The 25,802-nt window shown below is 41.0% G+C and overlaps 1 protein-coding gene across 5 annotated transcripts in view; it reads right to left on the reverse strand.

Moving 5' to 3' along the window:
• The window catches only part of SVIL (supervillin), a 230,599-nt gene that overhangs the window by 155,220 nt on the left and 49,577 nt on the right, over window positions 1–25,802 (reverse strand). For all 5 annotated transcript variants that reach the window (XM_077896945.1, XM_077896946.1, XM_077896947.1 and 2 more), the window contains exon 2: window positions 14,539–14,640. The gene's annotated coding sequence lies outside the window, so the exon portion shown is untranslated. The remainder of the gene's footprint in view (window positions 1–14,538; window positions 14,641–25,802) is intronic.

The raw sequence follows: 25,802 nt of genomic DNA on the forward strand, positions 1-25,802 counted from the left end.
AAGCCCCATGGCAGTCTCCATGTTCATCAGGGAGTCCACTTGAGGATTCTTTCTCTCCCTCTCACTCTGCTCTTCCCCAGGCGCTCTCTCTCTCTCTCTCTCTTAAATAAATAAATAAAACTTAAAAAAAAAATTAAAAAGAGAGAAAAGAAGGGTATCTGGGTGGCTCAGTGAGTTGAGCATCTGCCTTCAGCTCAGGTCATGATCCCAGGACCCTGGGATTGAGCCCCACATCAGGCTCCCTGCTCAATGGAGAGCCTGCTTCTCCCTCTCCCTCTGCCCCTTCTCCTGCTTGTGCGCTGTCAAATAGATAAATAAAATCTTTTTAAAAGAGAGAGAAGAAAATACAAATTGGAAAGGTTTCTTTTCCTGTACAAGAATGGAAGTCATTGATCCAAAGTAAGATATTTGATACAGAAATAAAGGAAAGCATTACTTTCCAATTAAATAAGCTTATTTGGAAGGTTGTATGAATACTTAGAGAATCTCTAATACCTTGGGCCTCTCCAACAATAAAACAGGATACTTCCACATAATTTTCAGAAGTTCAAGCCACTGCCCAAGATGATTAATTTTCGAGTGTATATAGACATTCAAGAATTAGCAAGAAAACAACTCTTTGGAAAAGGAGAAGACTGAGTCATCTCAAAATTTAATGCTACTATAAGTATCATAGGAGACACATTTTAAAACTCCAGGGTTCTACAGTCTTGAAGGTTTCATTCTTTCTTTTTTTTTAAGATTTATTTATTATTTATTTATTTATTTATTTATTTATTTATTTATTTATTTATTTATTTATTTATTCATGACAGACACACACATACACACACACACACACACACAGAGGCAGAGACACAGGCAGAGGGAGAAGCAGGCTCCATGCCAGGAGCCCACCATGGGACTTGATCCCGGGACCCCAGGATCATGCCCTGGGCCAAAGGCAGGCGCTAAACCGCTGAGCCACCCAGTGATCCCCTGAAGGTTTCATTCTTAAAAATAAAAAGACAATACACAGGTGATAGAGTTGGCAGATGGAGAATGTTCCCTGCCCTTCATCGTCTCAGACTCTGTAACATCACACCCAGATGCAAATATCAGGAACCGTGCCTCCTAAGGGCCAAACTAACTTGCATTGGACTTTATTATAGGAAAGGCTAGCTCTGCGGCATGCCGTGGAATGCGCAGATGAAGTGAGGTGAAACTTCTTTTCAATTCATTGAAGGAGCATAGCACTAGCTCAAGAACACGCTGTGGCTTCTCTGTCTCCCACCCCCAAAACTCCCTCAGCGTCCCCTTCCCCTTTGAGGGCTTGCCCTTCTTTTTCCTCTTCTTCCACTACCAAAATCTCCATTCCTGCAGCCCCACTGCTCTCTCACTGTTTTGCAGCTGGATTCTAGCTCCTTCCACTCTCCAGGGACTGTTTCCCCACCAAGGGACCCTCCCAGTGCCTCATCTGGACTTGACCTCTCTGTTGTCGGACATTTTCTGCCCACTTCCACAGTCACGGAACATCCTCTTTTTTAGGAATGTCTTTCACTTTACAGTCTGGTCCCTCTCATGCCTTGCCGATCAGTCTCTCCTCCATTGCTTCACTGCCCCTCTTCTTCCCTGCCCTACAACCATCCACGTGTTGCCCAGGAGGCTGATGCTGGAGTCTTCTCCTGCCCAGTTCCCATTGCACCTGCAGCAGAATTCAGGATGTGGGGGGGTGCCCCCAAGATCAGAATACTAGGCTAGCTCACAGGAACAAGAAGCCCAAGACAAATAATCCTGCACTAGTCCTCACCCATCATGACATTTGCTTCTGTTTCCCTGGTGGACAGGTGCACACCAGCTCCTCCTAACCCCTCAGCTTCCTTCTCTGTGGCCACTCCCCTGCTGGTGCTCTCACTGCCTCTTGGCAGGACTGCACCAAGAGCCTCCAAACTCTTCTTTCCTCCCCCACTGACTCCTCCCCAAACCCATCCTCTCTCCTGCTCACAGAACCTTTGAACCAGCCCCAGCCTGGCCACATGTCACCCAGCCAAAACCTCACTGGTTCCAGCAGCCATTCTCCTGGGCAGCCAGTGACTTCTCACTGATGGAAGCTTGTGCAACAAATTTTTGAATTAAATGTTCTTGAGGAATAAATGTGAAAATGTCCTTGCAAATATGTCGCTTTCATCCTCTTTCATGTCGGTATTCATTAGTAGGAGGAAAAAGGAATCAAGTCATACATAAATGCTTTGGAAACTGCACTTAAGCCAGAGATTATCTCATATAGACCAAGAGCTACGATGATGTACTTTTATGAATATGCTGCTAATAGTTGCGTGATGATTACAGGGTATTTTAATGCCTTGCTCATTACAAACATCATATCTGGATATACCCAGGAGGTTTGTGACACATATGGATATATTCTAGCATACATGTGCTGGAGGAAAACAGAAGGTCAAGATTGGCTGGCCTGTTGTGTAAATTCCAAAGTCCCTAGCTGCTGTGACCTGGCGCCTTCCTACCTCATGAGCCATATGTCCCCCCACACTGCCCCTGAGTAGGTGCCTATGAAAAGCCACAATAACCATCATTGCTGGGTCCAAGCTATTCCCTCTGCTAAGAATGCCTTTTCTTCCTTCTCATTTAGAAGATTCCTCAGCATCCTTCAAGATTCAGCTGACTTCCTTTCTCCTGTATCCCCTCCCTGACATGGTCTATTATTTCCAACCTTAGACTCTTAGCATCCAGAAGGCAAGGACTCCGTCTCATCTCTGTATTGCTGGAACCTACTATGTCTGCCACTTAGTAAATGGAATAAATATTTGTGACATAAAGACTGAGAACCACAATCAAAATAGCTATAGTTATATATATTTTTTCTCATTTAAATGCAGTGACAACATTCTCCTTTTTAAATCAGGTTTGACTAATCAATGCCTAATGTCCCTCCAAAGTTGGAAAGAGACAAGAAGAACAAGTTGGCTTCTCAGTTTACAGACAGCAAATAAACAGAGCGAGCACAAGCACCTCCTTTGCCATTCGTCCTTCCATGAAGCACCTACTTCTGAAGTAAGGATGATGTCGGGGCACTAGCAGAACTGTCTGTGCAGGGAAGCAAGGTTAACAAAGCTCTCCATCGCACTACGCCTGCCTTCGGAAAGGGTCTGATTTCTAAACGGCAATGAACTTAAACGATCATGAGGGATATTTTTTCAAGCTGCTCATTTCCAGGGCATGAAAAGACTAGGCAACTAAATTCATATTCTGTCCTAATTTCTGATCTAACAGAACTAGACTTGGAACTATTTCATTGGGGGTTTCTTTTTGTTTTTTGTTTTTTTGGGAGGAGGTGCCCATTTTTGCAATAAGCTTAGAATTTTGACATTACTGAGTAAAGACAGGACCATGCCTTAGTTTCCTAACATCTACACTGATACACTGGTAGGAGTCTAAGATTGTAGCCTTCTACACCACATATGAATAATTTTGTTTTGGAGTAGATTTTTTTAAAAGGGGGAATGATTTTTTTTGGTTAACATTTGTCTTTCAACCACCATATCTCCCCCTTCCAGATGATCTAAATCAATAATGACAGAGTGTGTGTCTCTCAAAGCTTATGGAGAGCTTCACTGGCTTTGGATGACAATCTTTCAAGTTCCAAGGTCGTGTGTAGGTCACTGGCTTGAACAACAGATGAGCAAGCCAACTCTTCTCTCCCAGGCTGCTGCTTCAAGAGCAAAGGGCGTGGAGCCGTGCTCAGCATGCACAGAGCTGCTGGCCTCATGGTTGAAATGAAATGTGAGTTTGCCGGGGTGGGGGAGCCTGGACCGTGTCTTATGAGTCCTGGCTCCAGGGACACAGCCTATCACAATGGAGGGACCAACATCACATTCCTGGACACCAGGCTCAGAGTCCCGAAGAATATTCAGAGATATACAAATTGTGACATGCTCCATTTAGGCCAACATATATCTAGATATATGGGATCTCTGCCCATTCATCCCATGGCAGAACCATAGGGGGTTACTTCTCAGGTGGAAACATGAAGTGGTACAGCTGATACAGTAAGGACTTCCTATACCAGAGAAGATGCATAAGGCCTTTTCTTTTTCCATGTCATTGTGGGCATCACAAAGCTGACCGCCATAAGTGGTTTTCTCTGCTGATGCCAAATACCAAGGGGGAATAGGCAGTTCTTACTCCTGAATGAAAAACACCAAGTACCTATGATTCTCCTCAAGGAGCACTTTGAAAATTCAAACATCCACACTGTGTCACAAAGGAGAACACCAAGGCCCCAGAGACCCACTGGGGATGGAGAGCACCTGGGCAGCTTTCTCTGCAGCCACGATCTCCAGCCTCCACAAGCCATGAAACCACATATACCCTTGACTAGAAGCACAGTACATGCATCTCAAGCTCAATAAGGTTCACATTGTAAAAGTTCTTTCTCATTTTCCTCCAGAAACAGTTATAAGTGATGGCTACACACTTGGCCAACCCACAAACGCCTGATAAACCTGTAATAAAGTGGAACCACAGTACCAATAATTCTATAAAATTGAACCGCTGCATGTTGTAGCTTAAAATGTATCTGTGGCTCTAACTGGGAATCCTGAAACACAACTCCCTGGCAGTACAAGCAGCAACTTTCTACCCTCAGGTTTAGGCACTGATTCTTATTTTGGGGGCATGTGCTATAAAATTGAGGGGGGCACCAGCTGAAAACCAGAGTCAACTGTGGGGAGCAGCATGATGAGGAGTGGGGGGCTGAGTTCAGGACAATGAGTAATTTCTAGGGTAAGTGGAAGATACTAGAAACTGAAAAGTTCAAGGGAATATGATAGAAAGATACAGGAATCAAATAGTGAAGTTTAGCCTCATGAGGCATTTACTTCATCTTCTTCTATTTCTCATGTCACTGCATCAGGTGAATGCTTGCTTCCAGTCCAGAGACCAGAAATTGCTGGTTTCAACTAAGACTCCTAGGACCCCATCCAGTTCCAGGAAAACAGATTCTATGATTCTGCAGGAAAGCACCATCTCAGAGTAACCAAAGGAGAATGGAGAGGATTAAAAAAAAAAGAAGAAGAAGAAAGGAGGGAACAAAGAAAGGAAAGGGATCCAGGGAGAGCGAATGTCTATCAGTAAGAGGCATTCTGGAGTCAGAGTCCCTCCACTGTAAGGCTGGAAACAAAGGTAAGAGTTCTTGATCACAAGGCAGCTCCCCTTCAACAGAGGCTCGGGCTGTAGCAGACAATCCACCTGCAGCCCCTGCAGTCACCAGCCGGCCTCATCACACCACAGCGGACCACATGCTGGCATGCATGAAGAACTCCCTTCAGAGGCTCCACTACAGATGGCTGCAACCTCATTAGTGGGACGGAGGCACAGGCTCAACAGAGGGAAGAGAGAGAATGTACATGCAAACGCATCTCTGAATGACTTCACTTGTTAAGTTGTGCCAGGGGCTATGGCTTTCTCCGGCCCATGTTCCCACCCCACCCGCCACCCACCAGAGCCACAAGAACATAAGCTCCATCCAGTTTGAGATTATTCTGTTTTGTAGACTGTTGCTAATCCCCAGTGCCCGCAGTCGTGCCTCGGATATAGTAAGTGCTCAATAAGTATTTGTTGAAGGGACAGAATAATGCACACTTTACAGGAGAGTGCCAAAACAGTTTTTTCCAAAGGTTACTTTACCCCTCTACCCTCCCCAGTCTGATCATGATCCCTGCTGGCTCTGGGTAGACCATTCCACAAACCTGAATTAGTTATCTCCTCCCCAAATATTTATCTGGGCAAGATTTTCCTCATTAGGCAGCGCCTGATTTCAGGAGAGGACTCCTTGCAAAACTCTGTGTGTTCTGATCTTTGAGGCATGGCGTCATGTATGCAAATCCACTGCACCTGGCCAAGTGCATGCCACAGCCCTGTTTGCAGGCCTTTATGGTGAACTAACTGACATGGTAAGTCCTGCAGCCAGGATGACCTTCCAGAATCAGGCTCACAACAGGCCCTCCCTGCATGTTTTCTGGTGATGGCCAAGTAGGCAAGTTCAGTCCTTTCTCCCCCGAAACATGATACGGCTTTCTATACCAACAAGAATTAATTCAAATCCCTAGTGAACAGTACAGGATAAGAAAATTACAGTAATCTAATCTTGTAGAGGAAGAAGTATGAATCATCATTACAGGGTCTGACAGCAAAATGATTAATCCCAGGCTGCGCAGAGGTTAGGGTCCATGGCCATGGCTCTTCATGGGCTACCAACCAAACAGGGGGACCCCACCAGGCAAATATCGGAGAGGCAACATTGTGGTTTTCATCCCAGATAAGAAGCAAGGAACAACAATGCTATGTTCTCAGGACCATACTTTAAAGCTTTTTGTTCAGGGAAGTGCAGAGGAGAAGGACTCTAGGGCTCCAAAACCTTGTGTGTTCTAACCCTGGTGTAAACGGCTTAGGCTCTGGGGCTTATTCATAAGCAGGATCCATAAGGCCTGCAGAATCATGGCATCTCAAAAACAATTAGAAACCCCAACTGTCCCCAAGGGGACAACAACAGGATATACATAGGACAAGCAGGGAGATGGATAATAATACTTAGCAGAATGTTCTTCTGACTGCAACAGAGAAACTCCAGTTTTGAAGGAAAGTCTTGGTCTTTTCCTGAAACTTGCAAAAAAGAACATTGGAGCTCCCCATCCACCATCAAGAAACCACAGCTCCAGTGTACTGGGAAAGCTGGTCAGGGCGCCCGCAGCCCTGAACCATCACTGGAGTGGTTGCTTTTTTCTTTTGCACAGCTGTGTTCAATTTTCTGTCCTTGGGGTTTTAAAGGAACATTTATTCTAGAGCCAGGATTCTCAAGTTTTATGGTTATACAACTCCCTTCCAGAGCCAAAGAATGTTTGAAAAGCCTAAACCCAGCAAAGAGAATTAGTAAAAGGATCCAAATGAAAGTGAAATAAAATGTTAGGACTCATTCCAATTTATATTCAACCTCTTACTTAATCATATTGTACCTTCTGTTTGTCCTTCAAGACGTTTGCTGCTTACTTTTCATGCAAATATAGGTAAGCATGTGTCTATGTGTGTGTGGGTAAGAAATAGAAGAACAAAGGTGTATTTACATTCTTCCATGGTTTCTGTTTCTCATTCTGTGGCAAATTTTAACTAAGGCCTACATCTTACACTGAGTTTAAGTAAAGATCACCAAAAAAGAGATTCCTTTAGGATTTTTTCTTAAAAAAGTCAAACCAGTGGCATTTTTAGATGCAATCCTCTAAGCTGAGTACATTATCAACATCCAAAAATTATTGCTCCCCCAACACACCCCAGAGACTATAAGGCCCTCAGCAGCCCATGGTTTCTGAATGCTGCCAAATAAGGTTACTTCAGAAAATCCAGAAGTCTCTTACCTGTCTTCTTCTGTCTTCTCTCTTCCTGTCAACTACATTCCCACATCTCAAAGAAATCTGCCCAAAGTCTCTGTCTACATCAATTCACAAACATCACTTTTATGTTTGCCTCTTGGCGTCTCCCAAAGGCTATTTCATACACTCATCTTATCTGACAAAGCAAAATTCAGGTTTTAGGGCCTGAGGTCTGTGATACAACACACACCACCCACATGAGGGGCCTGGCTGCATCCCAAGACAAGACGCTTTTGAGAAACAACGTAATGTACACAAATCTACCCTGAGCAGAAAAAAAAAAAAAAATGAATCTGTGCTCCTCCGTGAAATGATCTAAAACGTGGTCAATAGCACCTGCTTTATTAATACAGTCCAATTCTCCAAAAACAATTAGAAAACACTGTAAACTGACCTTGTCTGCCCCCAGTCTTGGTAAGCACCTGAAGCAAACTTCCCTTGAAGCCTGTCTTCAATAGAGCAGACTAAACCCTCTCTTAGCAGTCACTTTCTCTTGCTTTTTTAAAAATCAAGACATCAAAGTGCTTGTTAGGGGCACCTGATGGCACAGTCAGTTGAGCGTCCAACTCTTGGTTTCAGCTCAGGTCATGATCTCAGGGTCGTGAGATGGAGCCCTGAGTCAGGCTCCGTGCTGAGCAGAGTAAGACTTTTTCTCCCTCTCCTTTTGCCCCTCCCTGCTGGGTGTGCACGTGTGCTCTCATTCTCTCTCTCTCACTCTCTCGCTCGCTCTCTCTTTCAAATGAATAAATAAATCTTAAAGAAAAAAAAAAAGCTTCTGTCAGCATGGCCCCATAGGTAAAGTATAGGTTGAAGTTCAAATGATTCCTCCCAGATAACCACTCTAATTCTCCCGTGATTGGAAGTCGCTGCAAGTTACTAAAATCTCTACACCTGGTTGGAGAGCAGCTGGAAGGACTGGGTAAAGTCGTGGTTTCTCTTAAGCTGGTGATTTCCTCAATGGATGACAATCTACTTCTAACCAAGTAGGACACACCACTATATTGTTTTCTTATAATAATAAATGAAAAAAAAAAAAACACTCTGTGCTCTAGAACAAATTAAGAGGTTTCCTTCAGAATAAGAATGTTTGGATGAAAGTAATACTCAAATGTTTTTCCTTCAAAATCGCCCAATGCATGTCCCCTACATATAAAGTGAAACACAACCAAACAATTATGACCACATAAAATTTTCTTTAAAAAACCACACACAGGGCTGCCTGAGTAGTTAAGTCAGTTGAGCAGCCAACCCTTGGTTTCCACTTAGGCCACAATCTCAGGGTTGTGAAATCGAGCCCCGCATCAGACTCCACACTCATTGTGGAGTCGGTTTGGGTCCCTGTTCCTCTCCCTCATGCTCTCTCTCTCTCATTCTGTGTGTTTCAAATAAATAATAAAACATTAAAGATAAATAAATAACCACACACAAAAGTAATCCTTACAAGGAGCCTTTAACCAGGGCTTGAAAAGTTTTCTAACTGCCAATGTTTTCTAATATGCCAAGCCAGTTAGAACACACTGGATTTCAAATATATAGTTTTCTGATAGGTCATTTATATTCCACATAAGGCAGAAATTTGAACTAAGAAGACTCAGATATAACGTTAAAACCTTGATTTAATAAAGCATGCATACACAAATACAAACACACGCCACACATGCATGCATGCGCAGACACACACACGCACACACACACACACACACACACATCTTGTAAAAGAAAAAACAGCACCACTTGGACTCATTCAAAATGAACAGCCTATAGTCATGTGGCTCAAAACATGTTTGTTCAAAACATCAAATGGGCTTTATAGACTAAGTAGCAGCTCATTTTCTGAAGAGAAAGTAAAGACTGAATTGTTGGTTGAAGGAACATGTATCTTAAAAAGTTGCTTTTACAGTCTAACAAGTAAAGGAGCATGGAGGAAGAACATGCTAATGCAGATGGTAAGATGTATAGTCAAAGCACTTTTGAGGTTTATTTTAATTTTTTAAAAGATTTTATTTATTTATTCATGAGAGACACACACACACAGAGGGGAGGGTGCAGAGACAGAGGCAGAGGCAGAAGCAGGCTCCATGAAGGGAGCCTGATGCGGGACTCGATCCTGGGTTTCCAGGATCACGCCCTGGGCCGAAGGCAGGCACTAAACCGCTGAGCCATCCAGGGATCCCAGGTTTTTTGTTTTGTTTTGTTTTGTTTTGTTTAAGATTTTATTTATTTATTTGACAGAGAGAGAGAGAGCACAAGCAGGGAGAGCAGCAGAGGGAGAGGGAGAAGCAAGCTCCCTACTAAGCTGGGAGCCTGATCGGAGTTTGATCCCAGAACCCTGAGATCATGAGCTGAGCTGAAAGCAGATGCTTACGTGACTGAGCCACCCAGGCGTCTCAACTTTTGAGGTTTATGAAACACAACTTCCCCAAGCATTTGTATGGGGGCCTTTTGAGAAAGTCACCACTTTTCTCTCCACCTCACATAGTCTTGGTGGTCCTAGCTCTGAGTTCCACCCATGTCTGAAGACATACAGAGCAGCAGTGTATATAAAGCCAGGACTCTGCTTTATAAGGACCTTCACTGCATCTGAAGGCATGGACTGTCTTTTCTCTCTATTCTGTCTTCAAATGATTTTTAAACAATTTGATCTACACTCCAAAAAAGCACATTACTAATAAAATCCTCCTCTAAAATAAAATAAAATAAAATAAAATAAAATAAAATAAAATAAAATAAAATAAAAATAAAAATAAAATAAAAATCACCAGAGAACAAAGCCTAGAATGACACTCTTCTCTGGTACCACTCAGCCTAGCACCACTCTCCTGCCCCAGCCCAACCTACAAGTGGGCAACTCCCTCAATGCAGCATTCACCCCCGAAGTTGCTGTCTCCAAGGGAAGAAATGGCCTTCAAACACTACCAGCACTCTGGGGATTCAGCAGAGCAGGAAAGGATCCCAGAGGAATTTTCACCAGAGTGTGGTTCCAGGAAAACTTCTAAAAACAGTTGCCCTCCCTCTCTCAACTCTAGCATTTCACATTCCCTCCTCGATCCACAATTCCAGAGTCTCCAGGATTAAGCTACTCTTGCCAAGGTCATCAACAGCATCCATCTTGGCATTTCCACTTTGGTCCTCCTCTTCCTGATTTTTCAGTAGCACCAGCTCTGTGAACACTGACTGCCCTCTTTCACCTGACCTTCATGTCCTCATGCTCCTCTACTTTCCTTCCTCCCTGGCAGACCCCTATCTCAGGTTTCTCTGTGGCTCTCCTCCTCAATCCCATTTCATTCTGAGGCTCATTTCTGTGTACGCACACACATTTTTCATCCTTTCTTATGGATTCTATCACCTAAATGTTATCTGCATTCAGGATTGCTCCTCTGAGTTCCAGACTCACATTCAACTGTCTACCTAGTATCTCTAGGTGGATATTTACCAGGTCCCTCAAACTCAGTATGTCCAGAACAGAACTCTTGATTCTCAAAGCTGACCCTCCTTATTCAAACAAAACAAAACAAAACCTGTTCTCCCAGTTTTTACTCCCTTCAGATGTTGCCAGGGCCAGAATCTGGGAGTTATTCTTAATTTTCTCTTGTTCTTATTCCCTACATATTATCTATCACCAAGTGCTGATGCTTACATCGCTAAGACATATCCCTTTTTACATATACAACAGGTTTATTGATATATAATTCATGTACCACACTATCCACCAACATAAAGTATATAACTTAATGGTTTTAGTATATTTATAGACCTCTATATCATTATCAAATCAATTTTAGATATTTTCATCACCCCAAAAGAAACTATGCACCCATTAGCAGTCACTCTCAATTTTCTCCAGTGCTAGGCAACAATTAATCTGTCTCTATAGGTATGTCTGTTCTATAAATTTCATATAAGTGGAATTATGCATTATGGTCTTTGTGTCTGGCTTTTTTCACTTAGCATATTTTCAAGATTCATCCATATTGTAGCATGGATCAGTACTTCATTCCCTATAACAGCTAAATAACATCACATGGGTATATAATATTGTATTCATCTGCTCATCAGTTGACAGACATTGGGTTTTTTCCATTCTTTGGCAATTATGAATGATACTGCCATGAATATTTGCATTTTCATATAGACATGTTTTCATTTATATTCGTACATACCTAGGAGTGAATATGTTGGATCATAAGGTAACTCTATTTAACTGTACGAAGAAATGCCAGACTGTTTTCCAAAGCAGCTGCTTTGGAATGATTTTGCATTCACACCAACAGTGTATAAGAGTTCCAATTTCTCCATATCCTCACCAACACTTGTTACTGTCTTTCATAGTAGCTATGAAATAATACCACATTGTGGTTTTGATTTGCATTTCATTAATGGCTAGTGAGGTTGAGAACCTTCTCATGTGCTTATTAGCCATTTGTCTACCTTCTTTGGAGAAATGTCTATTCAGATCTTTGCCTATTTTGGAATTAGGTTATCTTTTCGTTACTAAGGTATAAGAGTTCTTTATATATGCTACATATAAGTCCTATATCAGATTATACGATTTGCAAATATTTTTCCCATTTTGTGGGTTGTCTTTTCATTCTCTTGATAGCATCTTTTGATTAATTTTGTTGATGTTCAAATTAACTATTTTTAATTTTTCACTTGTGCTTTTGATGTTGTATCTCAAAAAAAATCATTACCTAACCCAAGGTCATGAAGATTAATACCTATGTTGTCCTCTAAGGATATTATAGTTTTAGGTCTTACCTTTAGACCTTTGATCCACTTTGAATTAATTTTTGTATATGGTGTGAGGTAATGGTCCACCTTTATTTCTCTTCATGTTGATTCTCAGTTATCTCAGACCATTTGTTGATGAGACTATTTCCCTAAAGAATTGTCTGGCATAACGATCAAATATCAATCACCATAACCTTTTGGGTTTATTTCTGATCTATAAATCCTATCACAAAAAAATCTATATGTTTATCCTTATGCCAGCATCACAGCGGCCTGATTATTGTAGCTTTATATTAAGTTTTGAAATCAGGAAGGACAAGTCTTCTAATTCTCCTTTTTCAAGATGTTTTGGCTATTCTGGATCTCTTAAATTTCTATATGAATTTTAGGGTCCGTTTCTGCAAGGAATCCATCTGAGGTTTTGATAAGATTGCACTGAATCTACAGATCAATTTAGGGAATACAGTCATTTTAACAACAGTAAGTCTTTTGATCCAAGAACATGGGATGTTTTACCATTTATTTAAATTTTTTAAAATTTTTTTCAACAATATTTTGTAGTTTCAAGAGTGTAAATTTTATACTTTTCCGATTACATTTATTCCTAAGTATTTTATTCTTTTTCCTTCTATTATAAGAGAAAATATTTTCTTAAGTTCATTTCAGATTGTTCACTAAAAGTGTATAGCAATAAAACTGACTTTTGTATATTGATATTATATCCTGCAACCTTTCTGAACTTGTTTATTAGTTTTGATAGTGTAGTAGATCCCTTAGGATTTTCCAAATCCATGATCATGTCATTTGCAAACAGAGATAGTTTTACTTTTTCTTCCTCTCAAATCTAGAAGTCTTTTATTCCATATCCTTTCCTAACTGCCCTGGCTAGAACTTCCAGTACAATACTGAATAGAAATTATGAGAGTGGACATCCTTGTCTTGTTCCTGATCTTAGGGGAAAAGCTCTCACAGTTCTTCACGTTAACTGTGATGTTAGCTGTAGGTTTCTCATAGATGCCCCTTTCAAGTTGAAGAGCTTCCCCCTCAATCCTACTTCATTGTTGTTGTTTGGTTTGCTGTTGTTTTAATCTTAAAGGGATGTTGGAATTGTCTAACGCTTTCTTTCTGTAAGACATGCTCTTTCACACTTGTGTTTCCTTCTGTATACTCCATACTATCTCCATAGCTCAGTATTTCTCATCTCTACAGGTTTCTACTTCAGGAAGTCCTGGACTATTCTATTCAAAAGTCTCTATCCATCACTATCTTTCCCCCAGTCTATCATATAGACTTCAAAGAACTCAGGTATTATTACTATAAGTACAAATTCTGATAACCCTTGTATAAGGTTTAATATTTGCCAGCATGTATTTATCATCTTAATCCTCACAATAACCTCACTAGGGTAGATGCTATTATTACCATTTTATATATATAGAAGTTGAAAGAGAGTTTAAGTGTCTTGTTCAAGGTTACAGTTTATAAGTGGCAGAATCAGGTTGAAAACCCAGGTCCCCTAGCTCTCTTAAACATTTTCTATCATGTCTACCAGTAATTGCTCTTACATAGTTCTGACCTTAATTACGATCTGTACATAAGCATTGCCAATCTCACTTATTGATATATTTTAGTATCTAACACCATACACAGCTGGGGTTCATTAACTATTAAATGGACAAATGGAACACTAATCTCAAATGCCCAACAGGAGAGGACTCTGGTAAGTACTGCTGAGTAGACACACCCATGAGATTCATAAGGCTCATTTGTTTTTGAGATCCTTCAGGAAGAAAGGTTGCTTAACTTTAACTCAATGTTTTCTAAACTCATTTGGACATAGCTCCATCTTCCCACCTCTGTCCCACTGCATTAATAGTCTTGGGAACTGTGGTCCAAGGAACACATGTTGAGAAATACTACTCAAGAGAGGCAGTCCAGAAAGCACAGCTCCTGGAAGGATGCTCCTTTTCTGTGCCCTGCTCCACTCTCATCTAAAAAGTCTCTCTAAAATAAATAAATAAATAAATAAATAAATAAATAAATAAATAAATAAAATGCAAAGCCTCTCTCATAGCCTCAGCTCAGTACAAAAAGAAAACCCCAATATTAAGTTTTCCTTTTCTTACCTGGAACTCCTAAAGGGCTAATGTGACACTAAAGAGATACTCAGATTTTTTTCAACTATCGAAAGGGCTCACCTCCCCTGCATGTTTGTGGCCCCATAGCTTATCACAGATGAAGCTTTAATTTTCTCAGAGCTCTGGTTTCTTGAATGTGATTCAAACAAATTCATCCTTTATGATGTACTTTAATCTGCATTCTCAGGATTCAGACAAAGCCAATGATGTGTTAACCACAAAACTGTATTTCTTTCCTAAATACTTACTGTAATGCTGATATTTAAATCATAGCTTCAGATGTAGAATCACTTCAAAATCTTTGTATCTCAGTTCTGTAAAGTCTTCAAAGTCATCTATTCAAATTCTCTCTGAAAGGGGGAAAGAAAAATTTTAATTTTGAAATCTAATAGCAAACCATATAAGACAAACACATGTATGAACAAAGGAGGATACACTGCTGTGATTAATTTTCGGCTTCTAAAGAGCTTTTACTCTTTCAATTAGTCATCTACATCATCAGCTACAACAAATTATAGGCAGTGGTTCGAGCACCTTTTTAAACCTCTTATAAAAAATACTCACTAAAAATGTGTTTTCCTTCATCTTAAGTTCAGTGAATTAAGCCATTTCTATGCAATGGTTCTCCAAAGCTCTAATTTTCCACAGTGACTGGAATTTTATACATTTGGTCTAAAGGCAAGAATCATCTTGAGTAAATAGGAGTACTTCCTAAAATGCAAATTTAGATCAGATCCAAATAAGGGGATTTGGGAAAGAAGCCTGAAACAAAGGGAGACTTGAGAAAACGGAGAAGGATGGACTGGAATTCATCAAGGATTTGGATATGGATAGCCAGAAGGAATTGTCAAAGGCGCAATTCCTTAGAAAAAGAGATACTGAATAAAGAAGTTGGAGATGAGTGTAACCCCCTCTAGGGCATCCAGAGTGAGTGACTGGGCTAGAGCTTGGTCTATGCCATTAATTCCAGGCAGAGAAAATCTTCCACATCTATTTTCCTCACAGGCTGGGAAACGAGGGAAAACCCTACTCATACTGGAAGTACAACAGAGGTGGACTATGGCATATGCACATTCCCCCATATGATTTTCCTAGCTGCCTGTAATCTGCACACAAGAGAAACTCCCTGGATAATATTAGTTCATTCCCTATGCTCAAAATGGCTGACTGCCTGTGTGGCATCCCAATGACTCATCTTGCGAGAAGGATACTAAACACAAGCAAGGCTTCAGCCCTGAGATCCCAGACTAAAGAGGAAAGCCCCCAAATTTATTAGTTGGTTAATGGTTAAACAGCTGTGGCTTTGGAAAACCTTTTGTTTCGGGATACTGAGGCACTTCCTTCTTTCTCCTCCCAATGTCTGCTCAGCACTTCCTTGTGTTACCTTTTAAAAGAGTCATCTTAGCAAAGAGTTCGCTCAGGCACAGAAGGCCCTGAATGGGACAGCAGCCAATGACACACCAACATTGTAAAGGACCAGAGCTGGCATCAGTTTTCTGTTCTTAGAAACATATGGGAGGCATGGTGTCTGATCCTATCTTACTTAACTCATGTAGAGAGAATGGGGTTCCTCTCTAGAAGCCCATGCTGAGGCAACTTATAAGGCAATCATCTGGTGGTGCTGAGGGGGCAGAGGGGAGTCAACCCACGTGTAGTTCCCTCAAAACAAAAAACCATTGTCACCCCTGCTCGGTAAAATTCAGACAGCTATGAACTCATTACTTAAAGCCACAAAGATGGTTGTGGTAAACACAAACTATTGGGTTTAAGTAGACTGTTTTTTTGTGCCAAAAAAAAAAAAAAATTCCCTCCTCCTCCACAAATCTGTTTATTACTAAAAAGCTTTGGAGACTTGTGAACTGGGCTAGACCAATTTAAGCCTGTCTTCCCCCCAGGGCCCCTCCTTAGTATACTAAACTGGGGAGAAATTTGCCTGCTTTAGAGAAGGAGACCCACTTTCTGTACTGGCCACAGAGGAATGAAAAGTGAAATATTTAAAAGGAAAAGAGCCAAGAGGATCAAAAGAAGCAAAGAGGTAAGGGTAGGAGAAGACATCCTCATCTCTCCCTCTTGGCAAGCTCTACTCTTTGACCAGACTCCCATGTCTGTCTGTCCTTGGCCCATGCACCTCAAGTACCCTCTAGAACAGGGGTTTTCAAACTTGAGTGTGCAAAAGCATCCCCTTGGAACTCTACAACTGTGGGTCAAAAAAAAAAAAAAAAAGAGAATCTACCATTGAGATCATGAGCCCAAAGACCAAGAAAGAGTTTGAAAGGCCTGTACCTACATCACTAGTTCTAGGAATCTGGTTTGCCCAAAGACAAAGGGATAGTCACTAGCTAATAAAACTTCAGAATATAGTAACTGATAGGAAAACAGAACAATAAATCAGCTTTAATGCACACAAGATAACTTGGGGAAAGAAAAGAGCCAAACCACAATCAGGAAAGGGTCCAAATTATGTGACAGGCTGAAGTTTAGTAAACTAGTCAAACATGCCTAACAGCAGCAAAGATTTCAGAGGAAAACAGGGCAATGGGGAAAAGAGAATCAATGTGCAGCAGGAAGAGGCACCCAAGTCAAGGTCGGACCCATAAGGTCTTAGCTCATAGTGCCAGGGCTTGTTCCATCCTTCTGAAGTATTTCTTCCTTGTCAAAAACAAACTTTCACCTGGGCTTTCAGACTATTATCAACCCCTGTGCAACACGTCTCACATGACTTTGTGACTAATTCTAGACCAACTGTCTCTGGAGGGAAGATACAGCAGAGAAAAACATATTTATATGCTACACTTCAAAAGACAGGTTTGACAGAACATGCCGATGGAGGTGCCCACAGTGAAGGGACATTTCTGGTGAGTTTCATTCACATACTACTTCACTACAATGTCAGGTGCCTCAAGGTCCAGAGCATTTAGCAGGGCCTTTCCCCCTCTTCACCAGGCACCCAATGGTGAATTCCCTATTACAGATCCTAGGGATGCAGCTTCCACGAGACCTACTCTCACTCTGGCTTCTTTCTCCCATATTTCCTTTCCTGGATACAGCAAGGAAAGGAGATTCTTTAAGATATTTTCAGGAGTGGGGCACCTGGGTGGCTCATCTGTTAAAGCCTCTGACTCTCGGTTTCTGCTCAGGTCATGATCTCATGGTCATGGGTTGGAACCCTGTATCTGGCTCTATGCTCAGCCTAAAGTCTGCTTCTCTCTCTCCCCCTCCTGCTCAATCTCTCTCCCTCTCCCCCCCCCTAAATAAATAAATAAATAAATAAATAAATAAATAAATAAATAAATATTTTTTTTAAAGATATTTTCAGGAGCCATGGGCACTTCCTCCCTACCCCCAGACAAATCTCAAGATATCTTTCAGGATTCAGCTTAGATGCCTCCATTTCCATGAGACCCTTCTCTGACTGTTTTAATTCTTTCTCAGTGAGCTTTCTGTCTCTTCAATTCATGCCAATTATCTAATTATAGATGGCCACTATAGCTAATTCTCAACCATCTAGGATTTGATTAGCCAGAGCAGCAATAATATAATAATAATAGCAATAACAATAAACAGTAATCATTGTTATTATTTGAACATTTATAAATAATAAACAAAATACCTACAAGTCAATAAAACTGTATCTATTAGATAACACCCACTGACTGGAACTCCACAGTAACCTGTAGACATCATCATGGATCTGTAACTGTGTGGGGACAGTCTCATTCCATCACCTCCCAGATATGTACTTACTATATTGGTGTCCTAGGTGTCATTCTGTTAGCATTAATTCCAGGACCACACAAGTTGATGGAAAAACCATTAGTAAGTGACTGAACTGGTCATGTGCAGGAGCCAAGGTTAGAGGCAATTGAGCAATGACAAAAGTAGGAAGGTGACACAGGAGAGAGGGCAGCAGGAACATTGCAGGGAGGAGGGGGATGCCCTTCAAAGATCACTGGGCCCACTGAGATGACTTCATTATTTTTTTTAATCTTTTTTATTTTTATTTTTGAGATGGCCTTAGAAAGAAGAAAGGACAGTTATTGAGGACACACTAAGACCATCTAGGTTTTGTTTTAATATGGGGGAAGGTGTACAAAAATCTCGGTTAAAGAACAAATAATAGACCACTTTTAGAGTACTAACCATTGGCCCATTTTATTTGTCAAGTAATTTATAGGAGTTTGTCATCCTAAACTACTATGTTGTACTACTCTTACATATTAGGATAATATCCATAGAATGGTGAATAGTTTCCTAAATACTGGATTCTTTGTGAACTAAATGTTGGTAGCCTTCACTAAGTAATGATATACTAAATGCATCTTAAAGTATAATTCAACTGTGACTATCCTCTTGTATTCCTCTTGATCAAGAGATCTTTCATTTGTTCATGCATTTTTTTTTCCTCTAAAATGAGACTGGGTTTTTATCTTGTATTGTATTTTTTAGTATTTCATAGGCATGAGGCCAGTGCTCAACAAATAGATTCTGAAAGACTGACAGGGGTATCAGTGGGCAGAGGGCAGCTCATTCCCCTTGCAAGGGCTCTGGCAGTCAGCACACCACCAGCTGCAGGAAGATGCTCCCAATCAAAATAGCAACTGATGTGGGGACACATGAAGGAGAGGGAGCTAAAATAAGCAGTTCAATCCTCCCCAGTGAGATCCAGAAACTCTGCCACCCTGCTGTCCTTGAGGCTATCTTCCTAGGGGGACACGTTTCCTGCTTGATAGGCTTTCTGCTGCTACTAGGGTAGGTTTCCCATATATCCCATTACAGCAACAGGTCTTAAAAGAGAGCATCAGGTCTTCTTACGTTTTCAAACATGCTCCTACAAAACCTTAGGAGGTGTTACGCTTCAAAATCCAAGGGATGTGGGTATTATCTAAAATCACAGGTATACAAATTAAGGGGCAGAATTCTCAATTTTACCTTCTACATATATTTTTTTCAAAACCTTTAGTGTCTTCCAGTACTTGCCTCTTAGCAAACACAAAATGCATAAACCAGTAGCAAATATTGAATAAAAATTCAGCTTGCTATGTGATAGACACATGTACTTGTGACTATGACCTTATATTGTTTATAGCACCCAAATATAGAACTGTGAACCAAATGTTTGTGTTCTCTGAATTTAGTATGTTGAAGTTCTAATCCCAAAGGTGATGATATTTACTGTTGGGGCCTTTGGGAGGTGATTAGGTCATGAAGGTGGAGCCTTCATGATGGGATTAGTGCTCTTATAAGAAGAAACAGAGAGCGCTTGCTGCTTCTCTCTGCTCTCCACCATGTGAGGACACAGCAAGAAAGTGGCTGCCTGAAAACCAGGAAGAGGACACACAGGACCCACACCAGGCACTGAACCTGCCAGCACCTTGACCTTGGACAGCCTCTAGAACTGTGAGAAATAAGTGTCTACCAATTAAGCCATCCAGTCTATAGTATTCTTGTTGCAACAGCCCAAACTAAGATAAATAGTAAGAGCCAACTTTATATTTAGTAATTTTAAGGGGGGGAGGATAGGTGAAATAGATGACAGGTATTATGATCACACTTATCTTGACTGACTGATGAGCACCAAGTAATATACAGAGTTGTTGAATTACTATATTGTACACCTGAAACCAATATAAACTATGTTAACTATACTGGATTTAAAATATAATTAAATCAGTAGATAGACACACACATAAAATAATAGTACACATGTGAGGCATGACATAGCTAGCCCTCAGACAATGCTTCCAACGACATAAATTCCTTCATCCCCTGTGATAACTCTGAAGTAAGTGAGCAAAGCAGTGCTCTGACAGAGCCAGGCACATATATGGGCAGGTCTAATCCTGAGTGGGCGTGAACAGACCCGCTTGCTGGCTGTGTGCATGCTCACTGGTACCCAGAACCACATACTCTGGCCCTGAAGCATGACCCCCAAGCACAGAGAGAGCTTAGTGGACTCACAAACCACAGGTCCCAAATGGGAAAGCCAGGTAAGGTCTGTTCCCTGGAGAAATATCTACTTTTAAGAAATATCAGGGGAGAAGTTGCTCAGCAGTGCTAAAACAATTTTATTTATTTACTTTAGAGAGAAAGGAGGAAAGAGAATCTCAAGCACACTCTGTGCTGAGCGTGCAGAGCCCAATGTGGGCTCCATCTCACAACCTTTTAGATCATAACCTGAGCCAAAACCAAGAGTTGGTTGATTAACAACTGCATGACCCTGGCACCTCTAAAATAAACCATTTTGAATGGAGATAGCAACCAAAAGAATTAGGAAGAGAGAAAGGACTCAAGATCTTGTGCTGGAACCTCCATGTGACTCAGTGACCAAACTATGTTGGGCTCGCCCCTCCCGACAGGGGAAGCAGGGACATCTTCTCTGATGGAGGAAGACAGCGTACCTGGAAAACTTCCTCCTGAGCCTCCAAAAGTAAAATAAGCAAGCTAGACCAGAGAACTGATACCACTTAAAAATGTGACCTGAGTCAACATATGCAAGTAGAAATCACACATGCAAGGATAATCAGCTCCAGGTAATGTCATAAAACTCTGGTCCTCACTGTTAACAGAACGTTAATCACTCTTTGAATGGCATCTCATATCTGACAACTGTGAAAGTGTGATAAATGTGTGAAAAACATCTGTTTTCAGAGTAGTGAGAGGAAAGATTACTTAACAATAACAGCAGCAACTGGTAGTCACAGCGCACTCAATATTGGCTAGGCAATGTTCTAAGTGCTATCTGTAGATTAACCACTTCCTTACCACTTCTAGCTGCTATTCATATCCCCATTCTACAGATCAAGAAACTAAGGCGTAGAAAGGTTATCCAAGGTCACACAGTCCGCTAGTAGCATTTTTGGCTCCAGGGTCCTGACTCTAATCCACTATGCTATGCTGCACCATTGATTAAAAAATAATTTAAAAGCTTTAAGAAAGATAAATACCTTTCACAAGATTCTTCTCACTTCATAGTCAAGATCACCAAGATAAATCTAACACAGGTTAGTAAAAATTACTATATATACTACAATAAATACAAATTATTATAAACACTGTAATAATGTAATAAAACAGATTAGTTTATGACTTCTCTACCTAGAGCAAAATGGATCTACACCACTGTGAAAGTCCAAACACACTTCTGTATCCCACACCTGGTGGGTGACACCTTACTACCTGAAGAGAAACAAAAGGACTCTCTCCCCAAATCTGGGGGTAGGGCTCAACCTGTCCTGGAGGCATCCTGTGACCCTGCTACACCCACACCAAGGTCCCATGATGGGCGCTCATTACCCTGGAGATCAGTTTCATTTGGTTTACAACAACCAAATCAGATAAGATGCAAACTTAGCATCTACAGAATATAAGGCCCTGTGTCACGTGCAGAAAAGAAAAAAAGAAACCCAGTTCTTCAACAGTGAAGAACTGAAAAACTATTAAATATAAGTAATCCAAAGGTCCAAATAGAAGAGCGTGGAACATAAAATTGAAAGGACATAAAGGGAAGGGATAAATCCCGAGGTCTCTAAGGAAAAAAGCCAAGTGGGCATTAGCAGCTCATGAAAACCTCACAGCTTAGTGGTGGGAATAGAAAATGATACAGCTACTCTGGAGATCAATTTGTTTGTTTTTCTTTTAAAGTTTAAATATATATCTATCATCTGACCCAGCAATTCTGGTTTTTAGGTATTAATCCAAGAGAAAAATGAAAACTTATGATCCCATAAAAACCTATACATGAATATTATGGGAATTTTATTCATAATTACCCAAAACTGGACATGACCCAAGTGTTCTTTAATTGGTGAATGGATAAGCAATCTCTCTTCTGACACAATGGAATATGACTCAGCGGTGAAGAAACAAATCATTGAACACACAACAACATGGTCATATTTCAAGTGCCTTAAGCTGTGAGAGGAGCCAGACTCCAGAAGCTATAGACTGTATGTTTCCATTTATATGACATTTGAAAAAGGCAGAACTTATAAGGACAGAAAGCAGACCATGGGTTGCAGGGGTGAGAACTGAGTGGAGAGACTGATTAAAGGGGGGCATGAGAAATGTTTTACGGTGATGGAAATTTATATTTTCATTGTGGTGGTTACACAACTGTACGTATTTATCAAGACACATCACTTTTAGAAGAGTGAATTTTAGTGCATGTAAATTATACATCAGTAAATCTTACTTTTTTTAAAGCAGCACTTTGTAATTATGCAAACAAAATTATCTCATGGAATGGCACTATTCTTATTTTCTACAAAGTTCTACAAACCATTTATCGAACTTCCTCTATTAACTCCCATTCCCAATTCCTTCTCATACAATATTTATAAGAAGATTATCGGTTGCTCATTTGTAGGAGAAAAAGCTCCTTTAGGCACATAAAATATCTCAAAGTAACCTCTGAGTCTTTATATAATTATGGGAACTCTCCTATATTAAAAAATAGACTTGGGTAAGTGCCTCTTTCTCCTCATGCTAAATATGTGCCTGCTGATCACTGAGGAAAGTAGGCAGGTGTCCCACACCTGACGGGTGACAACTTACTCCTCCAATGGCTCTGTCCATCTACACAGATGCTCACTACAAAACACTAAATCACCAAGAAGTTCAGATACTACATCCCCTACAAGTTGAACTACATGGAAAGCAAACCAAAGTTTCTGCTAAAATCCTCAAGCAAGAAGTAAATCTAAGATAAATCTTGACTTTCATTGCAAACCTTTAGTAAGGTAGAAAAATCACTCACCATCAGTGCCCTATGAACAACACAGCTGCACTATGATCTGATCTACAAATGCAGACTAAAAACAATATACATGATTCTGGTTCTTTCCTTGATTCAATACCCTGCAGATACATCCTGATTGCCCATGCATGCTAGACACAAGAGATACAATGACAAACCAGCACCCCTGTCATTATGGAGCTCACGTTCTCTCAGGAGTGATGGACAAATTATAAGTACATGAATGGTTAAATAGACAAACTGATCAACTGATAATAGGTTGTAGGTTTATAAAAGCTTGGGGGGGGGAACAGGGTAAGAGAACAAGGAGTATTTATTTATTTTAAAAAAAATTATGGAGCTTTTATTTTAGATAAAGAAGGCAGATATCTCTGCTGAGATCTAGAAGAACTGGGGGAAGCAAGCTGGTGAGTATGTAAATGAAGAATGGTCAGGCAGGGGAAAGGACAACAGTGCAAGTCCTCAAGTTGTGAGACAGGAGTGTGACTGGGAGTCCAAGGGATAAGCAAGGTGGCCAGTGTGGCTAGAGTGTAGTGAGGGAGAGGAGAGGGGTGCTGGGGAGCTGGCAGTAAATGCTGGTCAGAGACAGCTGGCACAGATCAGACAGGCCCTGTGTCAAAGGATGACTCCAGGTTATTTGGAGTTACCAGAAGCCACTGTTAGGTGTGGGCAAGGGAGTGACGTGATCTTGATTTAGTTTTAAAGATTAATTGTAGTTACACTAAGGAGAATAGGCTCTAGGGGCAGGCAGATGGGGACGTGGACCAAAAGAAGTAGAGAACCTGACAGGGGGCCACCCCAGCCACCCAGGCAGAGTCAGCGCTGGATGGGGTGATGACGGTAGAGGAGATGAGAAGGGGCGCTGGGCAACCGAGTGCATGATGGTATCACTGACCAAGACACGAGGTGCTGAGACAGTGCAGATTCATTCTGTATTCAGTAGCAGCCAAGTGAGTCTACAGAAAATGGGTATTATATTCCTACCCAGGAGTGAAAGAGACGAATTCAGAAAAGAAAAGGTGAATTTGACCCAAATAACATTACTCCTTATGACTTTAAAAGCTTTACAGTGGTAAGAAATGACTCAGGACCCATTTAGATACATTAATTTTATCTTGCAATAGCATCCCCACTGACTAGGTTATTTACTATGTAGAGTTAAGGAATGGATTTCTATAAGAAACTATGTATTCCACTAGTGAACTTGCCAGGAAACAAAGATTTCCAGTGAAGCTAATAAAAACTTCAAAGCTTTATCAAATATATCCTCAATGCTTTGAAGAGCCCTTATATCTAATCCTTACTAAAGGAAACGAACGTCAGAGAGATTGAAGAATATGGTTATTCTTTACTATACTCACGTTATAAAAGAGCTCTGTCTGATGGGAAACAGAAGTCAAATTATAAGACTCTAATTAGTTTACATGTTAAGGCCTTTTATATGAACACTGTTTGCTTGACTTAAACCACATCAAAGCATTTATCTGCTTCACCGATTATGCTCTTCAGCTGCCCTAAGATTTTTTTTTTTAAGATTTTTTATTTATTTGAGAGATTGAGAGATAGAGACAGCAAGACCAGGGGGTAGAAACAGACTCCCAATGAGCAGGGAGCTTGACTCTGGGCTTGGGGCTTGATCCCAGGACCCTAAGATCATGACATGAAATGAAGGCAGATGCTTAAGTGACTGAGCCACTCAGGTGCCCCTGCCCTGAGATTTCTTTCTTTTTTTTTTTTTTAAGCATTTTTTCCTCAATTTAATTTATTTACTTGCGAGAGAGAGAGAGAGAGAGAGAGAGAGAGAGAGAATGAGTGGGGCAGGGAGTGGTAGAGGCAGAAGGAAAGGGAGAAGCAGACTCCCTGCTGAAAAGCGAGCCTGACTCAGGGCTTAATTCCAGGACCCTGGGATCATGACCTGTGCTGAAGACAGATGCTTAACTGACTGAACCACCCAGGCGCCCCCACCCTAAGATTTCTATGTTGAGGAAGCTCTTTCTGAGTTTGCCAAAGCTGGATCTAACTTAGGAAGAGCCCAGGAACAGAAATGCACAATGGGATCAAGGTTGGTGCCTGCAAGTTAGAAGGAGGTACAGTAGCAGGAAGGCCAGCAAAGCGAAGCTCCCACATTATGGAACTCTGTGCACATCCCAGATCACATGTTTCATCCATGACAAGATTGGCGCCCGGGACCCGAAACACAAGGAAAAGTTTAAATTGTTTTGATTGGCCTAACTGCAGCCTGCTAACACGCAAAATGTCTTCCAGGAAGATATCACTCCCATATTTTCCATCTTTTCCTCCCTCTTTCCCCTAATTCAAGAGCCTGATGGGAAACCAGATCAAAACACAATTGGGGACGCTGAGCAGAGGGACCTCTGGAGACAAGAGGCACAGACATCACTTTCAATCTGTTACTGTTGGTGAGAAAATGTTTCAAACCAGTTGGAACCATCCAAATTTGAAAACATAAACTCAGTCTGCCTTTGGTCTTTTAAACATTTTTCTCAAAATAAATGGGTTCCCAAAAGTAACCATGCCCTGTTCAGTGCTATCACTAGCCAAGAGAAAAATGTCCTTTTATGAGGGCCAGGACATACCAGGCCAGGACAGGAGACTTCATGGCTTCCTAGTGTTTCCTCTTGGTAACATTTTGGAAGTCCTGCCATGTTTTCCAGGTGTCTTCCTACATCCCTCTATCTCTTCGATATATCCTTGGAAAGATCTTTCTATAACAATTCACCGTTTTGCTCTAAAAGA

Source organism: Canis aureus, chromosome 5 (assembly GCF_053574225.1).
Source record: "Canis aureus isolate CA01 chromosome 5, VMU_Caureus_v.1.0, whole genome shotgun sequence".
Lineage (NCBI taxonomy): Eukaryota > Metazoa > Chordata > Mammalia > Carnivora > Canidae > Canis > Canis aureus.